This window comes from Echeneis naucrates, chromosome 2 (assembly GCF_900963305.1).
Source record: "Echeneis naucrates chromosome 2, fEcheNa1.1, whole genome shotgun sequence".
Lineage (NCBI taxonomy): Eukaryota > Metazoa > Chordata > Actinopteri > Carangiformes > Echeneidae > Echeneis > Echeneis naucrates.
Genome location: NC_042512.1, coordinates 3,704,780 through 3,728,102, shown reverse-complemented (window position 1 = coordinate 3,728,102; position 23,323 = coordinate 3,704,780). Strand labels below are relative to the sequence as shown.

The 23,323-nt window shown below is 40.9% G+C and overlaps 1 protein-coding gene, 2 long non-coding RNA genes and 3 other non-coding genes across 7 annotated transcripts in view; 3 read left to right on the top strand and 3 right to left on the bottom strand.

The window, feature by feature from the left end:
* The window catches only part of LOC115057438 (NLR family CARD domain-containing protein 3-like), a 217,258-nt gene that overhangs the window by 136,195 nt on the left and 57,740 nt on the right, over positions 1-23,323 (top strand). The window lies entirely within an intron of this gene.
* trnad-guc (transfer RNA aspartic acid (anticodon GUC)) lies at positions 151-222 on the top strand. The gene has a single exon. It is a non-coding gene; the product is annotated as a tRNA-Asp (tRNA).
* LOC115053175 (uncharacterized) lies at positions 8,938-10,867 on the bottom strand. Its single transcript, XR_003841424.1, has 3 exons — positions 10,842-10,867; positions 9,761-9,934; positions 8,938-8,999 (listed from the first exon to the last, which is right to left on the bottom strand). It is a non-coding gene; the product is annotated as an uncharacterized LOC115053175 (long non-coding RNA).
* Positions 16,336-17,572, bottom strand: LOC115053201 (uncharacterized). Of its 2 annotated transcripts, none has more exons than XR_003841428.1 (3): positions 17,511-17,572; positions 16,508-16,831; positions 16,336-16,387 (listed from the first exon to the last, which is right to left on the bottom strand). It is a non-coding gene; the product is annotated as an uncharacterized LOC115053201 (long non-coding RNA). The 2 variants fall into 2 exon arrangements; XR_003841429.1 differs by lacking the exon at positions 17,511-17,572 and adding an exon at positions 17,335-17,445.
* Positions 21,409-21,480, top strand: trnam-cau (transfer RNA methionine (anticodon CAU)). Its single transcript has one exon. It is a non-coding gene; the product is annotated as a tRNA-Met (tRNA).
* On the bottom strand, positions 22,558-22,631 carry trnan-guu (transfer RNA asparagine (anticodon GUU)). Its single transcript has one exon. It is a non-coding gene; the product is annotated as a tRNA-Asn (tRNA).

Sequence of the window (23,323 nt, the reverse complement as noted above, 5' to 3'; positions counted from 1 at the left end):
ATCCAGATGTTGTCAGCAACAAACAGATGTTCCTGACAGAAGCTGTGCTGATGATGATTCTGGATAGAAACTGGGAGGAAAGAACTTATTCTCCAGTTGTTTTTCCACGAAGGAAGTGACGTTATATCACATGATTTTTCGCTTTCCAGCTCCTTGTTAGTATAGTGGACAGTATCTCCGCCTGTCACGTGGAAGACCGGGGTTCGATTCCCCGACGGGGAGAGCACGTGCATTTTGCTTTAATAGCTCAGTGACAGAAGTTAACTCTCTCTGCTCAGCGGCGTCCTGCTCGCAGACAGCAGTTTTATTTTGAAAACCAACCGGATTCTCTTGGCTTTAGAAAGTCCAACTTCGTGCCTGTCTCATGTAAAGACAGAACAGCAGATCTGAGTTAGTTGGATCAACTCAGAAACTACGGTGGCTGGTAAGTGCAAAACAAAATTACTAAGTGCAAAACAAATGTACATGTTGGGAAACATTTTTATCTTTTATTAAACAAAATTACACAATAAAAACACTCTTACCACAGACAAAATAAATGTATATTTTAAAAGACAAATTTAAAAGTGGCAGAACACTTTTACAAATCCCGAAACAAATTTCCAAACGACAGAATCTTCCGGAAGGGGAATGTACCAAATGCCGGAAGTGATCCAGAAGAAGATTGACTGTGAGCTCAAAAAGTTTGTATCGGTTTGTGTGGCGGGAAAACTTTGCAGAGTGAAAGTTTGTGGCAGCATGGAGTAAATGATGTTTTGGTCGTTTTGTGGAAACAACTTGAGCCAATTTACGCGGTTGTGTTTTCCGTGCGGACGATCTGTAGAATGTTTAACGTTGATGAACGGACCAGACGGAAGGAGCACGCGCACAGGAGACATCTAATAAACAGCCGGAAAATGCTAAACAAGCTAAGTGTAGCATCGCGCTAACTAGCTGAAGCCGCTGTCAGACATGCAGTGAATTAAAGTGCACCGTTTCATTTTGTAGCCAATCGTTGTCTTCACGGAATAGCAACGCGTTTAGTTAGTATGCGTCGCTAGTTTTTATTTATTTATTTTATTTTAGGCGTATATTTATGCTAAATGCACAATTGTTGCTGATTGTTTTAGCTGCTGCTAACTTTCTGTTTTGATACGGAACTCCGTTCATTCCAGCAGAACAACCATGAACATCATATAAACAATTCATGGAGGACAGAAAGTCAAAGTCAAAAGAACTGTGGGCCGAATGGAAACAGGTCCAGGTACGTGTGTGGATATATCTGTAAAATATGGAAGTCAATATGTGTGTGTGTGAAATGAATGATATCTTTGTGTTATTTTAGCAGATAAACATGGATTGATGGCGCCACATGGAGCTGATTTAAAAGCTCAGAGAGGGAAAACACTCCCATTATATACAGATCCGGAGGTAGCAGCACCTGATCTACTGAAGCAAGCTGTCCAAGAAATGAGAACATTTAACAAGAAGATGGATGAAGGAGCAGACCTTCTTTTGTATCCAGACTGTTCAGAGGTGCTCCATGTGCCTGGGTCAGAAAGCCCATTCAAACTGGCAGAATATAAAAAAGAAATAGGAAAGGCACTTTTTTCATTTGCCTAGAAACACACTTTAGAGGAGGTTTGTGGATCTCTTCATTCAATATTTTTACATATTTATTTACTCTGATGTCGCATAATTAATAATGTGTTGTTTGTTTTTACTACAGAGGTTGATACATCAGACTCTGATTCTGAAATTGTCATCACATCGAGGAGCACAGCTGAATTCAATGCAGCTGACACTGTGGTACGTTCATTTTTACATTTTGTACTTTCAGTTTTTTTATTTATTTATTGATAGAATATGCATTTGGTTTCAAGCATAAAGTCTAAGAATCAAGTCTTGATTATTTGGCATTTACTATTCCAATCAGACACCCTGATAACCTTTCACCATTGATATATACTGTATGTGGTGAGGGAACAATAATGGAAGCTGTTTAAAGTTGCTGACAATTGTGTGCTTTTCTTCTCAGGTTTTTGAACCAAAAAAACACATTTCTCTACAACGCAAACCTGAAGATAAAGGGTAGGTATTAGTTTTTACAAAAGAGGTAATTTGTCTTTAAGTTGTTGATGTGATTGTGATGAACATGAGGTAGAAAATACCATACGTGTGATATAATTTATAACAAAATAATCTCTTATTTATAAATCTTATGGTTCCTCTCTACCTCTAAATGTTACTCAAAGCTCTGTTATACTCTGTATCATAAAGTTCATCAGTTTATCAATTTTATCATGTTTCAGAGATTCATCCACAGCTCAGCCTGGACAGGTATTAAGGCAGATTATGGCAGCCTGATGTTCTTTGCTTTCAGTGTGTTGTTTCAGACATTTCCATTTGTTTTTCAGACAGTAATATCTGACACCGAGGATCTGGATCCACCTGAAACAAATCCAGTCAGGAGTACTTACTACGGGTAAGTAAAAAAACAACAGCGACTCACTTAATTTTAATTTTACTTTATTGATTACATGGGAAAGATATTTGCATTTGTAAGATGTTCAACATATTCTGAAACCTGTGACATGCTGGTAAAATTCACAGATGATGCTGTTTTGGAAGAAGGAATTGACACAGGTGGGCCGAGACGAGAGTTTTTAACTCTACTGATGAAACATCTGAAAGACCGGCTCATTTCTGATGGACCAGAAGGACATCAGTTCTTGGTGTACAATGCAAATGGTATGAACAGGGTTAGATGTAAACAACACTAATGGTTAATGATCATTTACTTTATATACCACATGACACGCTTTGCTTGAACTATTTTTCAAAAACGTGTTGTTTCATCTCAGATTGAGAATGTTTCTTCAGTGGATGCTCTGTGAGAATGCATCATGAGACTCGGCACAATGTTACAGACAGCAGGCTGTCTGAGACGTGTTGCTACTGTTGAAGAAAAGAAAGAAATCCTGTCAGACTCCCTCTGATGGTACATTATTGACTGCAACCCATCTGTAATTGACAGGTAAGATCATATTTGTAATGAAGATGTGATTTTTATTTTTTTGTGTTTCAGATATTTTAGTTTGAAATGCCTCATCATCCCCCTCTGTGGTTTATTAAGAATGTATATTCTTTAGCTCTGAGTCAGTGTGTCAGAATGTGTGCCTTAGTTTAGTATAATTGCTGTGTGATGTCTGTCTCCCCTTCCTCTGTCTTATGCCAATCAAAAGGTGCTCATGTCATTCCAGTCTTGTGTTTGTGTGCGTAATTCTTGCAGTCTGTAGAGTAACAATTACCCTGCCAAGTGCAAAGCAAGACACAGAGTTCTTCTTTAAATCAGTGATGTTCAACACAACCATTTTTACTCATTTCTATATGTTTGGGTGGATAGTCATTTTAGAAAACATTGAAGTTTCTTTAGGTCATTTAAATGTGAAACAATGTTTGTGGTGACTTTTTAGATTCAAAGATGGTCTTTCAGCTCTTCAGTTTCTGACTGCACTGCAGCAACAGCCTACTTTGCTGGCCCCTGTCCTGTGCCACTCTGAAAAGCCACTCACTGGTCTGGAACTTGAGACTCTTCAAACCTGACCTCAGTCCATCAGGAAGTAACAGGAGACTTAAAGAAAGTCAAACTTTGGGCTACTGGGCGGACTGTGTCTTTTATTGTGAAGGTTTGTAAATCAGTTTTTTTTTTAATATAATTTGAGAAAATACATTGCCAAGATGTAACTGAAGGTTTTTCTTTGCAGAAGGTCAGGCTGCTGTGTCTCTGGAGGATGTTTTGATGTTTGCAGCTGGGCTGACTTCACCTCCCCCGTCCGGATTGGAACCATCGCCAAGAATAGAGTTCCTGGATGACTCTCCATTCCCAGTTCCCAATACATGTTCAAACACATTGAAATTAGCACTCCTAGATTCACACACTGTGTTGAAGTCACATGGACTTTCCCTCACAGTTAAGATTTTCACTGTTAAGTTTCAGACAAAACTAATTATTTCAAGAAGTTTTGTATTCCATACTTACAAAAATATAGGACTCATTACTTTGCTATAATTTTTATCAATTGATTTCAAACTCAGAACAAATGAAGCTGTGACACTTGGTGTTCAGACAGACTGCAGTGTTCCACCACTCCAAATCAGATTTCATAGCTTGTCATTCACTTTTCCTTGTTATGTTTCCAAATGATTCTGGTACCTGTTCATCTGAAGAAATGAAACAATGGGAATGCAAATGTTATGTTGACAAACAATAAAAAAATTACAAATATTTCCTTCTGATTGCATCTGTGATAGATTGGTTATGAGTTTTTTCCAAACTATTTTAAAACAGAAAAATTGCATGTTTTTCAGTCATGGCAATATTTGATTAAATTCTGGGTTACTTGTCTAATACCAAATCACAGCACAGTCATCTCATGGCTCTTGACATGTATATTAAAAAAAATAATTAATTTAAAAAATAAAAAAATAAAAAAAAAGAAATAGGACAGAAACCCCAATGAGTAAGCACTTGATAATGCAGGAAGGGAAAATTCCCTTTGTCACTGACTCACAGCTGAGCAGTTTCTTTCAGCTTCATGTACAGTTCTGTTGCAGACTCCCAGTTCTCTGGCTTCTGTAGTTGTTTGTGCTCCATAACAAAGTCAAAGTCCTCCTGCATGTTTGAGTCCCCACATGGAGCTATTGACAGGCTCGCCTCTGGAACAGCATCCAAATCAGCTGGTTCAATCTCAAATCCAGTCTGTGGAGCCAAATCTGTGTTAGATACAATAAATAGCATTTATTTACATTTTAGCAATAAATAAATAAAACAAACATGGAAACATCAATCCATCACCAATATTACCTGTGTGGTCAGCAGTACAGTTCATTGGACATGACGCTGTTCTGGAAGTGTGAATCCTGTGACTGTTCCACAGTCTCACACACTCATCCAACATCACCATAGCAACATCTCAGAAGGCACTGATGCTCATGGCTCCCGTTGAAGTATCCAGCAAACAACTCCATTCAGAACTGAGACCTGTAGAAATGGATAGAATCGGAAGTAAATATATATTATTAGTAGAAGTGGGACTCCATTAAAAAACATCTAATTAATTAAAGGCTTTGAAATTAACGTGTTAAAGTCCCAGCCTCAGTTATTATATATGTTTAGAGGAGTTAATCTGAGATAGAACATAAAGATAAAAATCAAATGAAAGGTCAGTCATAATAAAATGACTTCATGAAGGCCACTTACCTTCCCCTTCTAAATATGGCCCACCAGGATTCAACACGCTGCTTATTCATGGATGAGCCATACATGTGGCTGGACGGCCCAGAGCAGCAGTCATCATGATGGAGGCGTAGGGGAGACTGAATGGCAGCCATAATGCCATTCTCCGTGCCACAATCAGTCCTCAGTCTCATGAGAGGAGATTCTCAGCGATCACTGTTGGCTTCTTGTTATTTGTCGGTCCACATTGGAGCCACAGCACTTTAGGTGAAAAAATCCATCCATGCGTCCTGAGAGAGCCAGTTTATCAGAACCATCTGCATGCCACATACAGTTCGCTCCCATTGAGTAGCAGCTTCTTCTTAGAAACCTTCTGCGTGCTCTCTCATTCATCACATCATCTCTCTTCACTCGAAGATTGGACTTTTGTCTGAGTACCTGCCACATCGTCCGATAGCCAAACAGTTGTCCAGGTCCACGAAGTTCCAACCTGATGGCGTTTGGAGAGGAATCATCCTTTTAAGAGTCCGCAGGCTGATGTTTGCACCGTGTAAACTTCCCATCATCCTTCAGTAGATCAGGTGCTGCTACCTCCGGATCTGTATATAATGGGAGTGTTTTCCCTCTCTGAGCTTTTAAATCAGCTCCATGTGGCGCCATCAATCCATGTTTATCTGCTAAAGTAACAAAAAGATATCATTCATTTCACACACACACACACACATATTTACTTCCATATTTTACAGATATATCCACACACGTACCTGGACCTGTTTCCTTTCGGCCCACAGTTCTTTTGACTTTGACTTTCTGTCCTCCATGAATTGTTTATATGATGTTCATGGTTGTTCTGCTGGAATGAACGGAGTTCCGTATCAAAACAGAAAGTTAGCAGCAGCTAAAACAATCAGCAACAATTGTGCATTTAGCGTAACTGAAAGCGTAAAACAACAAAAAAATAAAAAATAAAAACTACGCATACTAACTAAACGCGTTGCTATTCCGTGAAGACAACGATTGGCTGCAAAATGAAACGGTGCACTTTAATTCACTGCATGTCTGACAGCGGCTTCAGCTAGTTAGCGCGATGCTACACTTAGCTTGTTTAGCATTTTCCGTCTGTTTATTAGATGTCTCCTGTGCGCGTGCTCCTTCCGTCTGGTCCGTTCATCAACGTTAAACATTCTACAGATCGTCCGCACGGAAAACACAACCACGTAAATTGGCTCAAGTTGTTTCCACAAAACGGACAAAACATTATTTAATCTATGCCTGCTAAGTTTTCCCGGCACACAAGATACAAACATTTTGAGCTCACAGTCAATCTTCTTCTGGATCACTTCCGGCATTTGGTACATTCCCCTTCCGGAAGATTTCTTTTGGAAATTTGTTTCGCAACATGTAAATTTGTTTTCTAATTTGTAAGTTTGTTTTGTCCATGGGAAAAGTGTTTTTCTTATGTAATTTTGTTGAATAAAATGTAAAAATGTTTCCCAACATGCAAATTTGTTTGACGCTTTGTAAAAGTATTTGGCGCTTTGTAATTTAGTTTTGCACTTACCGGCCACCGTATAAAACAGAGCAGGAACACTAAAGTAAGGGGCGGGGGGTGAAAACGACAGGAGGGTTAAAGAGCAGATTCTCTCTGAGGGGACGGATGTTGCCACAATACACAGTGTGTGTGCCATCACATGTGGAAGATGTGTGCAGACTGAAGCCTTGGTCTGCCACCAGCTCAGAGGGGCTGCACTTCTACTGACCACCAGGGGGCTCCACTGGTTGTTTCACAAAGTCACAGTGTGTTGGAGTCTATCAGGGTATTTTCCAAGCAGCACTGTGTTTCTAACATCTGGATGTTGGTAAAGAGTTACGAGAATTCTACCACTGAACCACCAATACTTATTTATTGAGTTTCACCATGACGTCACGATTCTCCAGTCATCAGCAGCGTCTGTGTCTAAAGCTGATATCTTTCTATAATAATCCATCATGGACTGCTGGACACTTTCATATCAGTAAATCCAGCGTGTTTTAAAGAAGTTCAGAGTGTTTCAAAGTTTCTGACATGATACAGACAGACAGATCCAACAAAGCATTTAAATCAAGAGCGCGCGCACACACACACACACACAGTGGACGAGGTGCTCAGCTTCGCTCAGTCTGTGATTGCAAAAATGAGCGAAAGCAGGAAAAGACGCATTTTAATAAGTATTAGGAGGAACAAACCAACAGATTTGGTTTTAGTTCAATTTAACGCCACTTATTTGTCTAATAACAGCTGATTTGTGTTTCACTTCATTCGTTCGCGAGACAAATGTGAGCTTCTTCGTGCGCATGTGCCGCTCCAGCTGAATCTAATGCGAGTGACGTTTGAGTTGGTGTCGCGTGGGAGAGAGATGAAGGACAGGAAATGCCTTTGATCTCCAGTGCCGTCACACAGCCTCATTGTGAGGTCAGTAAACGGTTGTTGATGTCAGTGAAACATTCATTCCTCCTCAGAGTCATCTGCTTCTACCGATCTCCATTTTCATTTCCAACCACTCAGAGAGACAAGAACACACACAGACACACTCTGACTAACCAAACCATTCCAGGAACAATCAGGATGATTCTGGCTCAGGGTGTGACAGGTCCGGGGTTCAAATCCCAGATGAGCCCTTTGTCAGCTGTTGTAAGAAGTGAAAAAGCCTCCTAAATGTGGAGGGAGGCCGACTCTGTCAGAGAGCAGTGTGCATTCTAGCTTCCTTTAGCTGTCAGCCTCTGATCATCAACTCTTCAGCTTCTATGACTTCAACAATTCCTTCTGAATGCAGTCTGAGGCAGTGATTGTGAAACTTTCATTCAGACAGAGATCCCACATTCAGAAGAAAACAGCCACACACAAACAAAGTCATCATGAACAGCCTACATGGAGCCTAAATGAAAAGAAGCAGGAACTAAAGTGTGAAAATAATGATGAACAAAGTGTCACACAGAGAGGCTGCAGCCTGGTGTGGACTATAACGTCAGAAAATGGATCAGTCTGTGACACGGAGCACTAAAGTTGGAAGGCAACAGTAAGAAGTGTCTGAGTTCAGCTGAGCTGAGAGTCTCCTGCATGACTCTGCCAGAAAATCATTGGACTGTATTAAATCAATTAATCATTTGACCTTTATTTATACAGCATTTTTCAAACTAATGTTTCACAAAGTACTTTACACATTAAAATATAAAAATAAACAAGGTATCCCACACCCAGGCCACATCACCATCCACACAAACACACACACACACAGACACTCAGATTAAAACAGAATGTGATGTTTGTCTCCCAAAAACAATTTTGCACACTAAAAAAACTGTCCTTTCAGAAGATAAACTACGCTGCTGCAGTGTCCTCTGTTGAGTTCTGCCCTCTGTCAGTCTCTGCTGGATGAAGCTTCCACCGGCGCTAGATGAGAGAAAGCCGGTAAAGTCTTTGAACAAAAGCTCAGTAATGTATCTGACAGCATTACAAGTATAAGGAGGAACAAACCAACAGATTTGATTTTATTTCAATTCAATGCCACTTATTTGTCTAATAACAGAGAAGAGGAGTTGAGGAGTCTCTGGGATCATGGTGGACTGGACTCTGTTCTCAGACCAGTTCTGATTCCTCTGTCAGTCTCTGCTGGATGAAGCTCTCCTCTCCACCTCCCAGGAACATGGTCCAGAGTCTGGACAAGCTGCTGCTGCAACATCTGGATCATCAGGAAGCAGCTGATCCTCCATCAGCAGACACCTTCCTCTTCACCGCCTCCACCTGTGTAGAGAAGAAGAGAGCAGATCCATCAGTGTTTCCTGACTCTGTCCATCAGCTGTCAGTCAGTGATGCAGATCCAGCATAAAGACCTGCAGGGACTTCAGTCCTGTTCAGTCCAGATGTGCAGCAGCTGCTTCCTCTCAGCTCATGTTAACGTGTTGGAGTGAACACACTGTGCTGGAAACTCACAGACCTCAAGTCTGCTGACTCAGCACATTTCTCTGAGTCCACAGTGGAGATAAAGAGCTGAGTCATGAAGGTTCATCACTTAACTGATGATTTACTGAAGGTCCATTTAAACTGAGAGACTCTGACAGACAGGCAGACAGGCAGACAGACAGACAGACAGACAGACAGACAGACAGACAGACAGGCAGACAGGCAGACAGGATTCTGGTCTGCAGAAAGACCACATGGTGACAGTGTGATGAAAGAAGATCAGTGATGTGCAGCTTTCAGTCAGACTGATCTCAGAGCTGTGACAGATGAACCTGATCAGAGAACAAACAGTCTCAGCTCAGATCTGGCAGTTTGATGGACGAGGACCAGAATCTGAACATCTCTGAGTTCTTCAGCTGGAATCTGCTTCATTTGATGGTCACATGATCACAACAGTCCTCTGACTGATCTGATTGGCTGACTGTTTTCTCTCCGTCTTTCTGTCTAATTCTGAAATCTGTTTCTGTTCTCTCATTTTGACTGAGGGTTAGAGTTAAACAATATCACTGAAATGAACATGAAATGAGTCCAACTCTACTGACCTCATAGTCTCCAGTCTGAAGTCTGGACTCTTCACAAGATCAAACAGATCTTTCAGGTCTGAAACATTCAGGTTGTTCCAACTCAGGTCCAGTTTTCTGAGATGGGAGGGGTTGGACTTCAGAGCTGAGACCAGAGAAGAACAGCTGATCTCTGACAAACTGCAGTTCATCAACCTGAGTAAAGAACAAAAGATGTGACTTTAGGAGACAAAGTTCCTACTTGAAAGTGTTCAATGTTTCATCAAGTCAACACATGATTCACAACATCTGGAACATTTTCACTTCATTCAGCAGTGACCACGTTTAACATGCTGAATCTTTCAGTCTGCTTGAGTCACATGACTTTATAGTCGTGTTGGAACAGGAAGACACTGAATATTAGTGCTGTACCCAAAGGGAAAAAAAAAAAAATTATTGATATAAGAATCACAATTCTTATTTACTATGATTCAGAATCGATTCAAAATGTCCCAAAATCGATTTAAAAAATAAAACAATGCTGACAAAGACGCTGTCTGACGTCACCACGGAGCTGGTTCTGGAACATACGCATGCACCAAAACAAGGAGGAAACTACAATAATGGAGGAAAGACAGATTCAACAGGCCCCGTCCTCATTGCAGGCAAAGATTCTGACTCATTTTGGTTTTTACTGAGCTTGACATGACTTATTTTATAGCTTGCTGCTCAGAGTAGCAGTTGTGGTCCACACACATTTGAAAAGGCACTTTGCTTAAAATTTAAAAAGGCAGAATGTTTAACTGCTCATTTCTTTTAGAGACACTTTTATTTTTGCTATTCAAGCAATACGTGATATCGCTTTTAAGCAACTTTTGCAACAATTCCTGTCGTTGAAACACTGAAGGATTTTTTTTTTAAGTTTTTTTTTTTTGTTTTAAATCTGTAGTTCAACATTTCTCTGCCACACTGACTGGACTAAACCAGAGAAGAAGAAAACAGACGTCAGCATGAAGATCCTCAGTGAGGATCAGTATAATATCAGCCTGATGTCTGCAGGTCAGAGTCACCACAACTGTAACATCATATTAATCTGAGAGCAGAAATAAAACATGAGTCTGACCTCAGAGTCTCCAGTCTACAGTGAGGACTCTTCAGAAAACCACACAGATCCTTCAGTCCTGAATCCTTCAGGTTGTTCCAACTCAGGTCCAGTTCTCTGAGATGGGAGGGGTTGGACTTCAGAGTTGAGACCAGAGAAGAACAGCTGATCTCTGACAAACTGCAGCTCTTCAACCTGAGTAAAGAATAAAAGATGTGACTTTAGGAGACAAAGTTCCTGCTTGAAAGTGTTCAATGTTTCATCAGCTGTTCAGAGCTGAACGTTTACAAAGTAGAAGTTGAGAAAATGAAAGTCAAACAGCTGAACCAACAGGAAGCAGCTTCACAACAGTCAAATACAAACAGTGAGAAGATTTAATGAGAAAATGAAACAGCACTTGAAAGAACTTGAACTGACTGACGGAGCAAACATGTTTCCTGCAGCAGAGAGAGGAGGGCAACGGGGCAACTGCTCCCCCAGCAGACCAGCCCTTAGAGCCAATCCTTATCTTAGTGTGGAACCAAACCACTGCAGCTGATTGGACTAAAGACGAAAACAGTCAGCCAATCAGATCAGTCAGAGGACTGTTGTGATCATCTCATCATCTCAGTTTAAATGGACCTTCAGTAAATCATCAGTAAAGTGATGAACCTTCATGACTCAGCTCTTTATCTCCACTGTGGACTCAGAGAAATGTGGAAATGAGTTTCCAGCTCAGTGTGTTCACTCCAACACGTTAACATGAGCTGAGAGGAAGCAGCTGCTGCACATCTGGACTGAACAGGACTGAAGTCCCTGCAGGTCTTTATGCTGGATCTGCATCACTGACTGACAGCTGATGGACAGAGTCAGGAAACACTGATGGATCTGCTCTCTTCTTCTCTAGACAGGTGTTAATTAATATCAACATTAATATTATGTTTCCAGAAGCAGAGAGATAAATGTTCTCTTGATGTTTGGAGGAAGCCAAAATGAAGAACCTACTGGCTTATAAAGAACTGTTATGGCCTTTGGTCATTTATGTATATTGCTGACTGCCCTCCTTGTTCACAGGGTGGAGTCCACTCTGTGTGTGTGTCCCATTTCCTGTTCAGGTGCAGAGATGGGATTGGCTGGTTCTCCTCTTTAAAAGGGAAGTTCTCCTGTACTGGGGTGACTCCTCTCCTGCTCCCAGCTCTGGATCATGCTGGGCTGTGCTGCATTGTGATTAGGGTTAAACAACTTTTGTTTTTTTGTTTAGATTTTTACACATGCAGTTTTGTTTTACTTGTTTATGTTACAAATAGCGGTCTTAGTAGCTGTCATAGCTTTAGGGGAGGGAATTTGTCTTGTTCTCCTATTTCATCGTCAGGGAGGTAGGGTTGTTTGTTTTTTTGTTTGTTTTTTCCCCTCACATAATATTTTTCAAACCTTACGTGACTATGATTAAAACTCAGATAAACAACAACAACAACGGAACAAACATACTCATTAAAGTAAAGACATAGTAACACAAACACTGTATAGTGATGCATTGATTCTGTTCTATGTTCAAACAATAGGTTGTGGTAGAAAACAAAAAAGCAGAACAGCCCTTTACCTCCTGACAGGAAAGGGAGGGGGAAAGGAATGTGAGTGAAAAAAATAAATAAAAATAAAAAAACCAAGCAAACAAAAAAAAAACAAAACAAAAAACTGGCAAGTTAACAAATGAGTGGCAACTGAGAACTGGTGGAAGGAAAAAGCTACTGACAAACAGCAAGGAGAACAACAGAGAGGAGTGAGAGTGAGGGGAACAAAGAAAAGCTGTCCAGGTTCTTATTTATAGTGTGTATATTGGGTTACACATTACAGGTGCTTTTTTTTTTTTTTTAAAAGGAACCTCAATTTGATTTATGTATTAAAACCCCCTTTGATTTAGACTTAGCCTTGACATTTTCTCCACATATTATTTTGTAGGTAGGAGTAACAGCTAGCTGGTGAATTTTCTTTAGGTTACCCACACACCTAAATAATGAAATCAAATCTGACAGGACAATAGTGTCTTTTCATCCAGCTCCTGTCTGGCGCCCAACTACAAAGTGTGTTTGTAACCATTTCTAGACCCGAAGCTAGAAGGTTCATTCATCCACAGAGCATCATATCAGCAGTCCACTCAACCTCTGGTGTCTTTGAGCCCCTTAAATATTTTCCTGAATGAGAACTCCATCATCACAACTGTGACAGATGCCAAAAGCAGCAGAAAGGTTGTGTCCACCTCCTTAAAAAGTAAATGATCCTCAGTGAACATAGAAGACACCACTACGAACCAAAATCTACAAAACTAAATCCAGTTTTAGTATTCACACAAACATGAACTCTGACCTGAGAGCTTCCAGCTCACAGTGTGGACTCTTCAGTCCAGCAGACAGCAGCTTCACTCCTGAATCCTGCAGGTTGTTGTTACTCAGGTCCAGATCTCTCAGACTAGAGGACTGGGAGCTGAGGACTGAGGACAGAGCTTCACAGCTTCTGTCTGAGAGGTTACAGCTGCTCAGTCTGAGAAGGAATCAGCAAAATAAGATAAATTATTAAAGAAATATGTTTTTGACTCTAAACTACAATAAGATCCAGTTGATCTAGATGGACTTTATTTGCACACACAGAACTTTGTTGGAGGCTTTGACCACTGGCAGCAGCCTCAGAAGAGCCTCCTCTGAAGCAGAGTATTTCTTCAGGTCAAACACGTCCAGATCTTTTTCTGATGACAGTAAGATGAAGACCAGAGCTGACCATTGAGCAGGAGACAGTTTATCTGTGGAGAGACGTCCTGATCTCAGGGACTGTTGGATCTCCTCCACCAGAGAACCATCATTCAGTTCATTCAGACAGTGAAACAGGTTGATACTTTTCTCTGGAGACACATTCTCACTGATCTTTGTCTTGATGTACTGGACTGTTTTCTGATTGGTCTTTGAGCTACTTCCTGTCTGTGTCACCAGGCCTCGTAGGAGAGTTTGGTTGGTCTGCAGTGAAAGACCCAGAAGGAACCGGAGGAACAAGTCCAGGTGTCCATTTGGACTCTGTAAGGCCTCATCCACAGCACTCTGGTAGAGACGTGTTGGTTTAGATCCTGTCCTTATTAGTTTAGACCTCCAAGTTGTTGCTTTTTCTTCTGACATCAGATTGACTCCAGAGTTGATGAAGGTCAGATGGACATGAAGAGCAGCCAGAAACTCCTGAACACTCAGATGGACGAAGCAGAAGACCTTGTCCTGGTACAGCCCTGTCTCCTCTTTGAAGATCTGTGTGAACACTCCTGAGTAAACTGATGCTGCTCTGATATCGATGCCACACTCTGTCAGGTCTGATTCACAGAAGATCAGGTTTCCTTTCTGCAGCTGCTCAAAAGCCACTTTTCCCAGAGACTCAATCATCTTCCTGGTCTCTGGACTCCAGTGTGGATCTGACTCAGCTCCTCCATCGTACTTGACCTTCTTCACTTTGGACTGAACCACCAGGAAGTGGATGTACATCTCAGTCAGGGTCTTGGGCAGCTCTCCTCCCTCTCTGGTCTTCAACACCTCCTCCAGAACTGTAGCAGTGATCCAGCAGAAGACTGGGATGTGGCACATGATGTGGAGGCTTCGTGAGGTCTTGATGTGGGAGATGATCCTGCTGGCCTGCTCCTCATGTCTGAACCTCTTCCTGAAGTACTCCTCCTTCTGGGGGTCATTGAACCCTCTGACCTCTGTCACCATGTCAACACACTGAGGAGGGATCAGATTGGCTGCTGCAGGTCGTGTGGTTATCCAGAGGCGAGCAGAGGGAAGCAGTTTCCCCCTGATGAGGTTTGTCAGCAGCACGTCCACTGAGGTGGACTCTGTAGGATCAGTCAGGACCTCAGTGTTGTGGAAGTCCAGAGGAAGTCGACACTCATCCAGACCGTCAAAGATGAACACAACCTGGAAGTGATCAAAGCTGCAGATTCCTGCTTCTTTGGTTTCAGTGAAGAAGAGATGAACAAGTTCCACCAAGCTGAACTTCTTCTCTTTCAGCACATTCAGCTCTCTGAAGGTGAAGGGGAATGTGAACTCTATGTCCTGGTTGGCTTTGTCTTCAGCCCAGTCCAGAGTGAACTTCTGTGTTAAGACGGTTTTCCCAATGCCAGCCACTCCCTTTGTCATCACTGTTCTGATTGGTTGGTCTCTTCCAGGTGGGGGTTTAAAGATGTCTTCTTGTCTGATGCTTGTTTCTGCTCTGTCCTGTTTCCTGGATGCTGTTTCAATCTGTCTGACCTCATGTTCCTCATTGACCTCTCCAGTCCCTCCCTCTGTGATGTAGAGCTCTGTGTAGATCTGATTCAGAAGGGTTGGGTTTCCTCCTTTAGAGATCCCCTCAAACACACACTGGAACTTCTTCTTTAGGGCAGATTTGAGTATATGCTGACACACTCGAACATGACTTCCTGAATAAACAAACACAAAAAAAAGATTAAAAACTTTAACTACTAGGGTTATGTATTCTTCTCATAAGGAATAAGAATATGATCATATTTCTCCCAGTAAATGTCTAATTGATCCATCATGTTAAATTCTCTTACTGCTCTGCAGAAAGTCAGCCAGCTCCTTCTGCTTCATCCTCCTCAAGAAGTTCACTGTGATCTTCAGAAATGCCTCTCTGCTCCTCCTCTGGTCTTCATCCACCTCATCATCCTCATTCTTCATGAATTGTGGGTAATCTGGACTCAGACTCCTTTTCATTTTCTTCAGCTCGTTCTTCACAAAACAGGCGATGTTCTCCTCCAGCAGCTGGAACACAATAACATCCTGTGTAAAGTTCACTCTCAGTATAAACTGATGGATCAAAGCATCAGATCATCAGTCAGCAGAGTTCAACTTTAGCTGCTGCTGTATCATCTGCTGCCACGTCTCTTTCCAGAGCTACACAGAAAGATTCAGACCTGCTGACTTCACTAAACTAACTTCACTGGTGTAACTTACTAAGTTTGACTTTAGATTCTGACAACACAGAGATCCTGATCATCACATGAAGACCAAACTGATACAGCCCTTCAACACATCAACTTAGGAAGTGAAAATTCAGGGTATTAACTGTGACTGTGGCTGAAGATGGATCAGACCACCTGAACTAGTTCACTGATGAATTATTCCATCTTTAAACCCTGTAGAGACAGAGTCCATGGAGGTCCAGGACTGAATCTGATTAACTTTGGTCTTTGTTATTAAGTCACAGCTGAAATTATCTGGAAAACAACTAAAACTTTTTCATTGTAGAGGAACAAGAAGGAGCAGAAATGTTTTCTAAGTCTCCAACAGTCCATATTCATACAGAACATATCTGTTGAGGCTGATGGATTATTGCTCTGTGGTGAACTACAACTCCCAGTCCTCTCCCACTCTCTCCCACCCCAAACCTGTTCAATCCCAATTCAACTCCTGTCTGTCACAGAGTAAAGCTCTACTGGTCTAAAGAGTGCAGCTTCAAACTCAAGTCTTTGTTGGTGTCTGTTGTAGTCACTGGATGAACATTTACACACCATAAATATGGAGTCCAGGTCTGTGTGATGATGTTTGTCAGACTGAACTCTGAGGAGAAAAGACAAACACACAGTTTGTTCCATGAGTTTTCTATGAACACCAGAGAAACTGATAGACAAGCTTTGATACCTTTAAGGAGTCAAACAACAACAAATGATCAGCTTTTACCTTTTTTCTTTGATAAAGTCATCCATAGACCGATCACTCTTCATGTAAACACTTCTGGACACAGCAGACTGTTTTCCTCCGTTAAATGTAATCGGTCTATGCATAGACCGATCACTCTTCATGGACACACAGCTGGACACAGCAGACTGTTGTCGTCCCTTAAACGTAATAGGACGCTCCATAGACCCATCACTCTTCATGGACACACAGCTGGACACAGCAGACTGTTGTCGTCCCTTAAACGTAATAGGACGCTCCATAGACCCATCACTCTTCATGGACACACAGCTCAGTTCAGGAGAATCTGGTCTTGACTTCTGGTTACTAGTGGAAACCAAGTTGGCATTAAAATAATCAACAACCAAGAAACTGAACAGAAAAAGATCAGTTTTTAAGGAGTTTGATTTTCATTTTTATAGCCTAAATGATCCAGAATATTTTATTGTAGGGTGTTTTTAAATTTTAATCAAATTAACATATCACTTACACTTTTTGGATATTTTTCATTAACTCACATGAAGCATTTTGTGGCCTGATTTGAAAAGGGCAAGACAAATAATTAATATTAATCATCATCATTATCTGGGGATCTAGCTCAGTTGTACAGCTGCATGCTTTTCATGCAGAGACCCCATGTTCAAACCCCAGACAAATGGGGAGGGTTGGGGCAGGAAAGACATCAGGTGTAAAAATTGTGGCCAAATTCATCACACAAGTGACAGAGCTGACTTGCTGTGGTGACCACAAATAGGGAAAAGCCCGAAGAGAGGGAGAGGGGAGGGGGAAAAAAAAAAAAAAAAAAAAGTATGATTATCATTATTACTCACAATAATATCTTCAAATGTTGGTTGAGCTCCGTGTAAAAACAAGGACAAATAAAAAACGATTCAGAAAAAGTTCAGGAGTAAAAAAAAAAAAAAGTGACAGTGAGAGTGAATAATGATGGAGCAGTGATCTGAGTGCTGAGCTCTGACAGATGGACAGTTAGAGATCCTCATCTCACCTCTGAGCTTTGGTCTGACTCTCATGTTCCCCACACAGAGTGGTTTTAGAGGGAGGGGCTCCCTCCTCTCTGTCCTCACACTGATTCATAGCTGAGCCTCCACCTTCACACAAACACAACAAAAAGATTCATTACAACAGGATTGACATCACAGGATACATACAGCAAAGATAAGTTCAGCCTTTACCTGAGAAAACAACACAGACAGAAAATTGAGAAAAGGACCCTCAAGATTAATGCTCAGCCCAGCATTCAATGTTTTATATTTGCATTATATTTAAAACTTTAAATTGAATCAGATAAATATTTGTTTGGTAACATTTAAAGGCGAAAATTTTTAATGCACCTTAAACATTTGTTTCCTTTGACAAATTAAATACTGTGCCTCCACAACTTCATACACAAATCAGTCTGATCTGTCAGTGATCTGCAAGTTTCAGAGAAATGTATCTTAGATCTGATGGTGCTTCTTCTCTCTGACCATTAGATGGTGGTATCTGACTGTAGGATGGGGTGATGGATGCTGCAATTTAATTCATGTTACTTGATTGACCAAAGAACAAAGGTTTCTGTTTTGCCTCAAATAATTCCCAACATTAAAAACTAGGAGTGCTGCCTTAAACCTTCACTGGCTTCACTGTATCTGGAAATACTCAGAGTGTACCATTAACAGTAAAGTTCAATTCACTCAGCTCAGTTCATCCAAGGTTTCAGACCAGTTCTGACATGTTAGTTCTGTCATTGTGCAACAGAAACACTAGCACACCAGTTGGACCACAAGAAAATAAAGTGAACCCTCACCATGAAGGTTGATAAAATTTCTGTTTCATTTTAGATTAATTTGGAATGACCATTTAAAAATCTTTAAAAAAAAAATAAAATCTGGGATAAGTCTGGTGCTTTGAATTCTTGACTTTACTCAGTGACTCTTACTTTATATTAGAATAAGAATAAAAGTGAAGAAACTGTTCTCTAAGTGCAGATAAAATACTGACAGATAAGGTTATTAAAAATTATAATCAGGGGTCATCTTCACAGAGGAGTACAATATTTAGACTATTTTATTTATTTAACTCCTGCTCCGGGTCCAAGCAGCGACCTGCAGCAAAAGGCTTTGACCCAGCTTGGCTATCAGAGGTGAAATATTCCCCCTGGCTGTACAAGACTGATATGGTAAGTATCAGTATCATAAAAATAAAATATTAAATAAGAGATACATTTTTTAAAATAAATAAATAAATAAATAAATAAATAAAAACTATATAACTTTTCTGACTTAGTACAGTATGATCGGTAATCATGGTCATGAGATATGTACAGACTTGTCTGATCTGATTCTCATCTCTCAGACAGCTTCAGGGAAGACGTGGTATTGCCAGTGATCATGAATGACGTTGATCTAAGGACAAAGACAACACCTCAATTATTATCTGAGCTATCAGACCACTTCTGTCACTAAACTGTCAAAAAGTAACACACCCTGTGAAAAATGCAGACCAAACAAAAAAAAAATACAATAAAAAAAAAATAACCCTCTGTCAACTCACACCGGAGGATCAGTGCTCTGTTTAGTCTATTAATGCCATTAATACAACCGATCCTCAAATTATTGTTCAAACTATTAATGTTATTTGTACACATATGAAAGCAGCCAATCAGCATCCAGAAAAGTTCTGCTGTCCAGTCAGACAGTGAAACAACACAATGTGATCACAGTGATCCTGTTCACACATTTACAGATTCTCACCTGCTGAACTCACTTCAGGGAGACTTTCTGACACTTTCCAGCTTCATGTGAAGAGAAGAAGCTGCTTGTTCTCCCTCATCAGTCCTGGTGTCTGTTTGAGCTGAGGAAAAGTCACATCCTCATAACTTCAGAGTCCAAAGTATGACACATTAAAACCGCTCCAACCTGTTTTTGGTTTGTTGTTGTACTGCTGCTGTTAGTCAGCGAGGTGGAGATGGAGAAACAGATCCGGTAAAACCGAGTCCAACAGAAATAGTCCGGTAGGGATACAAAAGTCCAACAAAAAGAGGAAACACAGACTGAGCTGGACTTTCTGAAAAACTAACAAAGTAACAACAGAGAGAGAAAACAAAAGGCGAGACTGAACAAAACGGGAACCATGAGACAGACTGACTTAGAGACACCGGAGAACATGAACGGAGGCAGAGAAAAGACACGACGATAACAATAAGAAATAAAACATAAACAAAAACAGTTAACAAGAGCAGCAGGACCAATAAGAAGAAGCAGGACACTCCGGCACTGAAGAGAAGTCCGAGGAGGGCTGATTGGCGGGAAATGCAGGACAGGTGTGCCTCATTAGAAGAGAGGACACGCCCACTGGGACAGAACACAGGGGGGAGGGGCCGGGGGACACGTGACTTTAGCAACAAGGAAGCAGCTGACATACACAACCTTTATCATTCAGCCTGTTTCAGTCCACAGCTGTACTCTGTACTCTATAATATATACATTAATATATAAAATATGGTCTTTCATATTCCAAGGTACTGTGTGAACAGAAGAAAGCAAAGACGCAGATCAGAAACAGTGTTCTACATTGCTCTGTGTGAGATTTGCATTTGCAGATGCTGCTTGTATGTTCTCCCTGAAAAAAAAAAAAAAAGGAGGAAATTGAACATTTCTAAAACGCCCGTGCTTCATATGAGAACACAGTGTGCATCATGTACCGGCCTGCCCGGTGTGTGGCTGGTTCAGCCCGTGTTGTGCGGGGTGCTGCCGACAGGTCTGGGCTCGTTCGGTCGTTCAGGCCTCGTTGGCGCAGTAGGCAGCGCGTCAGTCTCATAATCTGAAGGTCGTGAGTTGGAGCCTCACATGGGGCACAGCTTTAGTTAATAATGAGGAGTTAGTAGAACCTCAGTTCTTTGATCACTCTCTGGTTTACATGACTTCCAAAAATAAACAAGTATAAAGAATCACATAACATGTGTTACATCGCTTTTCCAGTTTAAAGACACAACAGCAGCTTCTCTGTCAGAGTTGTGAAGTTCTGTCTCCTCGGTATCTACAGATCAGTTCATTTCTCTGCACTTCAGAGGACCGGAAGTCGACTTGGTCAGCTGTGTGACCGTGAATCAACAGGAGACATTTTACAGCAAGTCAACGGTCCTGTTCTCTACTTTTGGACTGAAACTTGACACAAACTCTCAGACAGGACTAATAGTCAGTTTGGGGTGTTCCTGGATTTGAGTTGAATGAGTGTAAATTCTCTCTGATTCTAACACACGTTCACACATCCACCTCTATTCAGACATGGAGTTTACATATTGTTTGGAATTCTAATGTGAATGTCACAAACAACATATTTTGTAATCACTTGTTCTTATTATTAATGTTAAGACCCAGAAAGCAGCATATTTGATTGATTGTTGTACCAACCTGAAGATGATCAGTGTTTATAGCTCATAACCTGATCACAGATCAATAATCAGCCATTGGAAGACGCTCTGAAACTTTCTTCTGCAGTCAGAACTCATCCACCTTCAGACTGGACATCTTCTGACTGTAGAACTGGAGCTTTTTATACATCTCACTGCAGCACAATAAAGTCCTCTGTGAGTATTGTGTGTCCCACAGTGGACATGACATCTGAGCAGCAATACTTCCACCTGCTGGAGATTTATTGTTACTACAGCTGTAAAATAAATCTATCAGAACATGAACTCAGTCTGTAGAATCCAGAAGATTAATGATACACTTTGTCCTGCTGTTATGGAATCAAATCCTACTTTAGGTTTTCTATATATTAAACTCATGAGCACTGTTGGGGATCAAACAGAAAAGGACAGAGGTGTGAAACAAGATTTTTCTTTTCTTTTAATTATATATAACCCACAGATCCAGAAGAGACTGCAAGCACACCTAGCTATGAGCAGAGTGGCGCAGCGGAAGCGTGCTGGGCCCATAACCCAGAGGTCGATGGATCGAAACCATCCTCTGCTATTCTAACACACTGGATGTCTTATCATGACACATGAGTTTAACTTCATCAGCATTGTTTATCAGAAAAACATGCAGAAAGTTACTTTCTCCATTAACGTGTACAATTTTCACTGTGATTCTGTTAAATGCTTTTCTGGCCGCCATTCTTAAAGTGTGTCTTTCCGCCCGGAAAGTAACACAATCAAATTGTGAACTGGAATTGCTTACATTTTTTTTTTATTTTTTATTACAGATATGACACAGGAAATGATAATCACAATGTTTAAATCTAAAGGTTCACAGCTCAGACAAATTTACTTTTCGGTCTCAAAAAAAATTTTTTATATTACTTCGTGGAAGTGTGGCGTCTACATTTATCCGATTAGGAGTGTTATATTTGTCCCATGTTACTTTGGTATCGGCTCTCCCCGAAGTATTACTGCCATGTTTGAGATGGAATAAGTTCAGTGACGCTTTAAAATGATCGCGGTACTGATGCTAATCCCGTTAGCCGGTCTATGGCGTTTTCCATTGTATGCTGGAAAAATACGGAAAAATACGCCCGTCTTTAAATTTTCAAATGAAAAGTCTCCATCTGATGTTCTTTTCATTTAGACTCCATGCAGGCTGTTAATGATTACTTTGTTTGTGTGTGGCTGTTTTCAATGTATGAGCTTTGTTGTTCATAAAGAAAGGCTTTAACAAAGATCAGAATGAAAAGGAACATTTCCTCCAGTTTGTCACGCCCCACCTGTCATGTCTCTATTCCCCACCAGTGGGGTGGAGCCCACACTTTAAGAACGGCGGCCCTATAAGCATCCAACAGCATCACTGAGTCACTGAGCACAGTGACAACTGTACACATTACTGGAGGAAGTGATAAATTACATTCTGCATGTATTTGAGTCAGTGAGGAAACATGTGAAGAGAAGAAGCTGCTCGTTCTCCTTCAACAGTTTGATCTGAGGAAAAGTCACTTCCTCTTTTCAGGAATCAACTTCTACCATCTGTCCACTAGATGGAGATAACTGAGCATCAACTTAAAAATCCTCTGTTCTTCCATGTGTGAACTATAATACCAGTGAATTAAACAAAGATCGTCCCTGGGTGGGCTCGAACCACCAACCTTTCGGTTAACAGCCGAACGCGCTGACCGATTGCGCCACAGAGACATGATGACCAGTTCCTGTTACAGCCTGCTGTAACAGGCACTGGTCCCACAATAAGAAGGTCGTTGGTTTGAATCTCAAACTGTCAGCCGTTTTTCTGATTGATATGAGACAGTTTATTTTATGCTAAAGAAAATCCTTTGTTATTTGTCACAGTGGACTTGGCTCATCATGTTTTGCTGACTAACTGGTATTGGAGTTGTGTAATTAAAACAGAAAGATCTGACAGCAGCTTTGAAAGCAGATACAGTCCGTCCAGATAAACTTTGAATTTGTTGCACTTCCATAGCAATATCTGAGGCTCTAACTCAGACAGCTACAGTTATTCCTTTCTACATAAATGCTTCTCTTTGGGATTGTCCTGCTCAGAAATTCAGTAAAAATTATGATGATTTCCACAATAACACAATAACAGTCTTGCTTCTGTTTACCAAAAGCCTCCAAAGTCCACCCTGGATGCTGTATCTCCAAAAAGCTAAAGTCTTGTGGAGAATGTGGGCATCGATCCCACTACCTCTCACATGCTAAGCTAGCTCTCTACCATTTGAGCTAATTCCGCTGTATGCATGCTAGTACACATTTTAATTTCTGGTGATGACATCACCCAGCCCCAGATACATATACATATACTGATCTTTATTTGCACGTTCATGAGTGTAACTCTTGACTAGGCTTCTTCAAGTCCTTCTTGAATG